This window comes from Alligator sinensis, unplaced genomic scaffold, assembly GCF_000455745.1.
Source record: "Alligator sinensis unplaced genomic scaffold, ASM45574v1 scaffold222_1, whole genome shotgun sequence".
Classification (NCBI taxonomy): domain Eukaryota; kingdom Metazoa; phylum Chordata; order Crocodylia; family Alligatoridae; genus Alligator; species Alligator sinensis.
This window is the reverse complement of record NW_005841912.1, coordinates 1,700,748-1,709,831: the sequence shown is the minus strand read 5'-3', so window position 1 is coordinate 1,709,831 and position 9,084 is coordinate 1,700,748.

Sequence of the window (9,084 nt, the reverse complement as noted above, 5' to 3'; positions counted from 1 at the left end):
AATGCGGTTCAACAAGGAGAAATGCAAAGTGCTGCACCTAGGGAGGAAAAATGTCCAGCACACCTACAGCCTAGGGAATGAGCTGCTGGGTGGCACGGAAGTGGAAAGGGATCTTGGAGTCCTAGTGGACTCCAAGATGAACATGAGTTGGCAGTGTGACGAAGCCATCAAAAAAGCCAGTGGCACTTTATCGTGCATCAGCAGATGCATGATGAATAGGTCCAAGGAGGTGATACTTCCCCTCTATCGGGCGCTGGTCAGACCGCAGTTGGAGTACTGCGTGCAATTCTGGGCGCCGCACTTCAAGAGGGATGCGGATAACCTGGAGAGGGTTCAGAGAAGGGCCACTCGTATGGTTAAGGGCCTACAGACCAAGCACTACGAGGAGAGACTAGAGAAACTGGATCTATTCAGCTTCCGCAAGAGAAGGTTGAGAGGTGACCTTGTGGCTGCCTATAAGTTCATCACGGGGGCACAGAAGGGAATAGGTGAGTATTTATTCATCAAGGCGCCCCCAGGGGTTACAAGAAATAATGGCCACAAGCTAGCAGAGAGCAGATTTAGATTGGACATTAGGAAGAACTTCTTCACAGTTAGAGTGGCCAGGGTCTGGAACGGGCTCCCAAGGGAGGTGGTGCTCTCCCCTACCCTGGGAGTCTTCAAGAGGAGGTTAGATGAGTATCTAGCTGGGGTTATCTAGACCCAGCACTCTTTCCTGCTTATGCAGGGGGTCGGACTCGATGATCTATTGAGGTCCCTTCCGACCCTAACGTCTATGAATCTATGAATAATCACCTTCTTCTCCTCCAAGTGCTTACAAATGGATTCCTTGAGGATCTGCTCCATGATTTTTCCAGGGACTGAAGTGAGGCTGATGGGTCTGTACATCCCTGGATCCTCCTTTTTCCCCCTCTCAATTATGGGCACTATATTTGCCCTTTTCCAATCATCCGGGACCTCTCCCAATTGTCATGAGTTTTCAGAGATGGTGGCTAGCAGCTCTGCAATCGCATCCATCAACTCCCTCAGCACCCTTGGGTGCGTCCTGTCTGTCCTCATGGACTTGTATATGTCCAGCTTTTCTAAATAGTCCCTAACTGGAATTGATTTGGGCCATATTTTGGGAACTTTACTTTAGGAATCTCTCATTTCATAAGTGGTCCTGTTGACTTCAGCAGACCTGATCAGAGTAAGCTTAGTTTCACCCTGAATAAGGTAGTCAGTATCTGGTACTTTAAGAAAAGGAGTAGCGTTTTATCCCTTTAAGATGGAATCAAATACTGCTGGACTTTGTAAGAGATCTGGATCCAGATCCAGATTTTTAACATCTCAGTGGGCATCTATGTGTGTGCTTTAACACACAATAGCCTATGTTATTGCACATTAAAGCATCACATAAAAATGTGCAATTATGCTAATGTGCAGTAAAATAGCCTACTGTGCATTATGTGTCACTTAAAAAAGGTGCACTTTTGGTACTGTGCATTAGGGCAACCTAATGTGCATTTATATCACAGCACCACAGCACTGGATGCGTTGAAAAATACCTCGGAGGTGCTTCAGTTCAAAAGCATGCTGCCACCAATTTCTCCATGCTGACACGCATTTCGCAGCTTATACAACTACAAGTGGTGCAGAGCAGTGTGCGTCAACTCCCATGTGGAGCAGACTTGATTAATTGAGTCTGCTTTGAAGCAGCAGATCTCTGGTGTGTCTGAGAACCAAAAGGTATGTGTATAAATGCGTAGAGGTACTAAATTTAATGCACATTAGGAAAAGTGCATTAATACACGGGTAGACGTGCCTAGTTAAAAACAGCCACAGACAGCACAACTGGTTTTGACTTCAGAGGTGACCCACGGAAAACATTCAGTTGAATTAGTGCTCTTTCACCAATATTATAAAACAAATCAACATCAGACCACTAAAGCATTATATTTCTCAACAAAATACGTAGTGGCAGCCTGTTAAATGTAAGAAAACACTTTTAGCCTGGGTTAATGTTTTTACATGCCTTCCTCTAAAAGGAACATAAGATTAGGGCCAATCTTTATTTTGGAATCTTGCCTTCTGAGAAATATTTATGGGCAGTATTAGTGACTTGTACCATCAGCCTGTACAAAAATTTAAATGCTCTCTCTCTTCACCAGAAACCTTAGGACCATGACAGAAGATATCAGCAAATAGTGACATATTCAGAGATGAAGGTTTGGTCAGATGGAAAATTTGAAAAGGCAATTCAGATTTATGAATTCTCCTATGAACAAATGCCTCAAGTCCAAAACACTATTACTCAGGGCTTAACACCATTCTTTATTTAAGATTATTTAGAGAACCCAAAGGTATTCACAATGGGTGCCTGTACACATCATGGTTTTAATCCTCATTAAATTAAATAGGTTTATAAAATTTAAACTTGTTTATTTTGGAGCGTTGCATCAGTGTTTGCATGCACTAGGTTTTTGAATGAATTAAGCCCAGTTCCCAGCCAGCCATGCCCTGCCACATAGCTATGGGACCAGGGAGCTGGCACATGGAACAAGGGGCGAAAAAGCGGAAGCAATTAAAAAATGGCAGCAATTAAAAAAGGTGAACTACAAAAAAAGTTGCAGTGCCATCTGGTGGACAAAGAGGCTTATTACATGTCTTTGAGCACCTTTGTGTTTACATGCAACAAATCCATGGATATGACACTTAATTTGTGCTGACCCAAACTAAACTACATCTGAGGAGTTTTAGTTTAATGCACCAGAAAGACTTTTAAAGTATCCAGAAAACCTGCTTGTGCAAACAGTCATGCCTTTGCAGCGCAAGAAAAGGCAAATACCTAGTGTGTACAAATGGTCAATATTGTGACTGGAACCTGAAATATTCCATTGGACATAATAAACTGTGAATGGCTTATGTCAGGGGCCAGCAACCTATGGCCTGTTAGGACCTTTGGATCTGGCCCATGGTTGCAGGGCTTTAGTGGCATTTGATGACAGGGGGCTTTGGCTACAGGTGCTCTTCCATTGCCACCATGGGGAGAAGTGCCAGTGGTAGGTGATGACCCCTTGCCACCATGGAGAGGTGCTGGCTATGGGTGCCCTCCCTTTGCTGCTGCAGAGACAAGTGTCAGTAGCAGCAGGGCCCTAGCACTCACCACAAACCTGCCTTTGACACGGGGTCATTCTGGCCTGTATCTGGAAAAGGTTTTCTATCTCTGGCCTATGTGACCAGGCAGCAAACTCCCAGAGCCTGAGAGTTGTTCATTAAAGCAATATCTAGCTTGGAACTGCAAATAGCAACCACACAACATGTAGCCATTTGCATGCTAGCTTCAGTTTAGTTAGGTTGAGAAGAACTGTAGTGAAGATATAAATGCACAGGCTTTATATAGACTGTGTAGCCCTGCCAGGACCCTGGAAATGGACATGAGCTGCTAGCCTGTGCTCAGGGTTCAAATTATACTTTGACTCTTTGGGTGGGAGGTCTACAAAGAAAATTGGGCTTCCCATCATAATGCCCTAATAAAATTGGAGACCCCCCAGGTTATGATTTTCAAATCTTACAGGGGACCCTCATTTCTTATGGCGGTGGGGAGGGGGCTCAGTTCCCTCAAGCTCTCCCTTAATTCAAACCCTGCCATGCCAACACTGTGAACTAAACCTGGGCCAGTTATACTTTCCTCAGTTAGGCTACCTGTGCTGCCCTCACATAGCCTGATGAAATGCAGTTGGATATTTGATGAATATTTCTGAATTCTTTCAGCCTGCAGAACTGCTAATGTGTCAGAAATGTGGTCACAAAGCCTAAGATTGTTTGTTAATGATTCACAAACAGGAACTGATTTATAACACATCTTCTGTGGAACAGTAAGTCAGCCCATAGGACTTAGGGGTATGACTCCAATTTGGATAATCTTCAGAATAAAACTCTTAATGCTGAAATGTGTCCTGTGACAGGCAGAAGTGCAAAGTCAAACAGCAGTATCAGAGACACAGGCGAGGGGCAACAACAGGCTGGTGAGAACAAAGCAGTGTCTCATACAGATAAGATTGGGGGGGGGGGGGGCTTTACATTTGCTTGTTGGGTAACACAGAACCCCTCAACATTCACCAAGCAGAACAAAGATGTGTGGCTTGAGAATGAACAGCACAAGAGAAACTAATTGGTAAGGTATGAATTTATGAGGTACCTAGCAATCTGGCAGGCTGTTGGTATTTTACTAAGTTTGTGGACGGAAAATACCCAAGAAGCCTTACTAAATGATGTTGCTATGCTGCAGCACTGTTGCCAGATCCCTCACCATAAGAATGAAACATTTTGTTTACTTCCTTGCCCCTTGGATTTCAAAGATTTCTTGATTCTTTAGGCACTCCTGATACTCTGTTGCACCCTCAGCTAGGTCTCTCAAAATTCCCCTATCTTTGAGAGATTGCTTTTCAGGCTAATTTCACCCCCTGCCAAAATAGGGTCAATAGCCTCTGATCTGACTGACCTTGTTTTTGGCCAAGAATCCAAGAGATTTTGGTGGTCTAAGGATATGCAACTAGTGCACATTTCTTTCAAGTTCCATGCAGGTGATTTTACTTCTCCTTTTAATATATTTTTTTTATAGTTGCAATTTCTTTTGTGTCAGTACCTGCTGAATTATTGGGGCCAGAGGTTTTTGTTATGCAATCCTTCTCTAGGGACATGACATGGCCTCTGCTGCCTGTTTGGTAAGTGCATGTTGAGAGCTAATCTATAGTACACACAAATCCACCTCTCTCCCTGGCTGCAAAGAAGGAAACTTCACTTAGATTCTGATCACGCATGAGAGAGAGAATGTCTGTTCAGTTCTTGCCATTGTCTTGAGTCCCATTTTCCTTGGTGATTCTAGTCCTCTCCCTCCCCCCACTGTCATCAGGGCCAATGCATCTGGAAAAGGAGTGTAAAATTTTGGGAAACACACCTTTCCAGGTATCAAGTTTTGTAAAGATTTTTCAGTAAGTGTGTGATGAAGGAGCCTACTCATGGCTGGTCACCATACTGGCCACCCCTCCATCTATGGCAGTCTGTCCAGTCTTGTCTGCCATGACTTGCTGAGATATACATGATGTAATAAACAGGAGGCTGCCCATTTAATGCCCTGATGCCATGGGGTGTACATATGGCTCCGACCTCCCCTTACCGGGTCCCATGCCTCACAGATGGCATCCAAAATTGTAGTAGCTCCATCCAGAAGCTGGGCCAACCTCAGCCCTTGCTGGGCCTTTCACAGTCTACACATACACCCCGCCCCCTCTCACAGGGCCTCATTCACTCCGCCCCCTCTCACAGGGCCTTTCACATCATTTTTCATTGGGCCACTCTCAACTGCCCTGTTCATTTGAGGGCCTTTGGGCCATCAGGCTTGCCTACTTACACTCTGGGAGATCCGCCCACAGCCATTCAGGTGCCCCATGCATCCTACTCTATGGGTGATGGTCCTTATGCCTAACACTAGGCTGACTTTTGCCACTAGCCCCTCTCTGGGCACTTGACTCTTCCTAATGCTCTTTTGAGGTTGGCCCATGTGCAATCCTTTAGGTCTACCTCAGCTATACATACCCCAAGGTAGCCCTCCAGGCCTGGCTCGGCAAGCCCTACTCTATGCCTGTACATATAGTCCTTCAGGCCTGCCTCAGCAAATCCTACTCTGTGTGGGCCTCTCTGCATAATCCTGCCCCCCTTCCTGGGGCCACTCTTTACCCCCTCACTGGAGCCAACTCTATACCCCCTTCCTAGGGCTTGGGGTCTTACATCCCCAGGGGCTCAGGTGCCTCTCCCCAGGCATGCCTGGCCCCACTGTCTGTTCTATAACCACTGGGTAGTGGGGCTAGGGTTAAAAGGTGCCCTTACCCACCTTTCACTGGGGAGGCAACTGGCCTGGCATTTCTGGGGAGCTACCCTGACACATACAGCCCCACCAGGCTGTCATTCCCCAGCAGGGTGCAATTTTAAATCATACCTAGGACCAGGAGCTTCCTACCATCCCCATAGCTCCTGTCCTTACCTCCAAGGTATTCCTGAGCAGCTACTCAGCTGGGTGGTGTCTCTTCAGCTGCCAGCAGCAAACTGCTGGCTCAGCTGTGAGGGTCTGAGCTAAAATGGAGTCTGCTCAGCTCTCTCCTCCAATCACATGGTCCTCACAGGGTCATATCAGGGCTGGCCTGCACCTGCCAGCTTCCCTGCTGCCACTCAAAGCCCTTAAAGTGACAGGCACTGAAGGTGCTCTGTCACAAAGTGTTTATGTGAACAGCTAAGGTTTTCGTATGTTATCTTTACAACACTTACAATTTTGCTAATTACTAGAAGGCTACTTTTACTAAAGGTGTCACCTGCAGGGTTTCTTGACTACATGGTTTCTAATCCATGAAGTCCCAAGCACAACTTTTTCTATCTGAGTGCTATAATAGTATTTAAAACTTTACTTTTTCCTGGAAAGAAGGGGTATCTCCTGAAGGGTGTCTTGACTACATGGCTTCTGATCCATTGTGCACTGGTTTTAACAGGTGTCATGATCTCTTAAGCAGCTCCCCCACAGCCAGAAGAATACTTGCCACCTTACTGGCTACGTGTGAAGAACTTTCTAAGTACAGCTTGCTGTTGGGTATCATTTTCCATGGAGTATCCCTACCCTGTCCTGGAACATTGGAGGGTGTCATCAGTAACTGTTCTCCCTGTCCTCCATTAAGAACTCCATGTCAACTGCTACGAACTCCATATGCTATTGTCTTGTTTTGTTGCTTTGTCCACTGTGTGGGAGTTCAGTGACTTGATAGTGACTGATCCTTGGCTTCTCCCTTTCACTCTGGGTTGTTTCCCTTAATGTTCATCTGCTACGCCTTGATGTTCAAAGGAAAAAACGGAGAATAAGGGGAGGTAAGGTGTTTGCTACCGTTAGTGGTTGGGGTTGAGGTGAGATCTTTCTTCACAGGGCCCTTACACCCTGCCCTTACCACACCTATGCAGGCACCAATGTGTAGCCTATCTCAGGGTCTCCTCTCCCTGCTGGCAGTGTATTGAAGCCTAGTAAACAGCTAGTTGTTCACACAGTAATTACCTGAATTTACCCCTACTTCAATTGGGTGGGAGTCATTGATGAAGACACTGAACAGAACTGGGCCCAGGACCAAGCTCTGGGGGACTCCACCTGATACCAGCTGACAACTAGACATTGAGCCATTGATTACTACTCTCTGAGCCCAATGCTCCAGCCAGTTTTCTATCCACCTTACAGTCCATTCATCCAGCCAGTCCATACTTCCTTAGCTTGTCTGCAAGAATGCTGTGGGAGACTGTATCAAAAGCCTTGCTAAAACCAAGGTATACCACATCTACCTGTCTCCCCACATCCACAAAGACCGTCATCTCATCATACAAGGTAATCAGGTTGGTTAGGCATATTTGCCAGTAGTGAATCCATGTTGACTGTTCCTAATCACTCTTTTCTCCTCCAGGTGCTTACAAATGGATTCCTTGAGGATCTGCTCCATGATTTTTCCAGGGACTGAAGTGAGGCTGACTGGTCTGTAGTTTCGTGGATCCTCCTTTTCCCCTATCGTAAATATAGGCACTGTATTTGTCCATTTCCAATCATCCGGGACCTCTCCTGATCACCATGAGTTTTCAAAGATGATGGCCAATGGCTCTGCAATCACATCACCCAACTCCCTCAGCACCCTTGGGTGCATCCCATCAGGCCCCATGAACTAGTATATGTCCACCTTTTCTAAATAGCCCTAACCTGTTCTTTTACCACGAACGGCTACTCACCTCCTCTTCAAATTGTGCTGCCCAGTGTAGTAATCTGGGAGTTGCCCTTGCCTGTGGCAAGCAGGGTTTTTATAAGTATGTTGGTAGCAAGAGGAGGATCAGGGAAAGTGTGGGTCCCTTACTGAATGGGGGAGGCAACCTTGTGACAGAGGTGGCAAAAAAGGCATTGAGTACTTCCGCCTTTTCTGCATCCTTACTTTGCTGCTCTCCATCCTTTCTTTCCCCAGGATCCTAAATTCAATCATCTTGTGGTCACTGCTGTTCTATAACCACTAAAAGATGCCCAAGTTTCCATCTGCTACTACATTCCCCATCAATTTTTCCCTGTTTGTGAGCAGCAGGTCAAGAAGAGCATGGTCCCTAGTTGGCTACTCCAACACTGCACCAGGAGGTTGTCCCAATCACTCTCCAAAAACTTCCTGGATTGTCTGCAAACTGCTGTATTGCCCTCCCGGGAGATGTCAGGGTGATTGAAGTCCCCCAGGAGACCCAGGGCCTGTGATCGGGAAACTTCTGCTAGCTGTTTGAAGAAAGCCTCATCCATCACTTCCTTCTGGTCTGATGGTCTACAGCAGACACCCACTACAACATCACCCTTGTTGCTTTCCCCTCTAGCCTTAACCCAGAGACCCTCAACAGGACTATCTTCAGTTCCATACTGGAGCTCTGAACAATCATATGGCTCTTTTACATAAAGTGCAACTCCACCTCCTCTTCTCCTCTGCCTGTCTTTCCTGAACAGTTTGTACCTATCCATATACAGTGCCCCAATCATGTGAGCTATCCCACTAAGTCTCTGTTATTCCAGTCATGTCATAATTCCATTACTGTGCAAGGACTTGCAATTCTTTTTGCTTGTTTCCAGGTCTACAGTCTATCATAACTACAGTCAGGAGTGAATTTCTGAATGGAATCCTGCTAGCTGGTCAAACTGGTACTTGTTCCGTGGTAGTTCAGGTCATTTTTGAGAATGTATTAGCAAAAAAGAGGCATGTCTGTAGGGTTAGGCTAACAACTTATTAATGCAATCCCTGGAATCACTTATTTGTATCTAGAGAAGTAATTTATGTATTCTTTATCTGTGTGGGTTCTAGGTTGTGGAATTCACAAGCTTTTTCCGGATAGAAGGGTCCAAAACACAAACATATTAAACAAATAATTCAATCACATCTTTTTTTTGCCAGGATATTCACAATTTTGCAATCGTCTTGCTATTAAATGGAAATTAACGATTACCTTTAGTATGGTTTAATAGTTTACAGATGTGGATTAAGAAGAGTATATAAATGAAGACTTTTT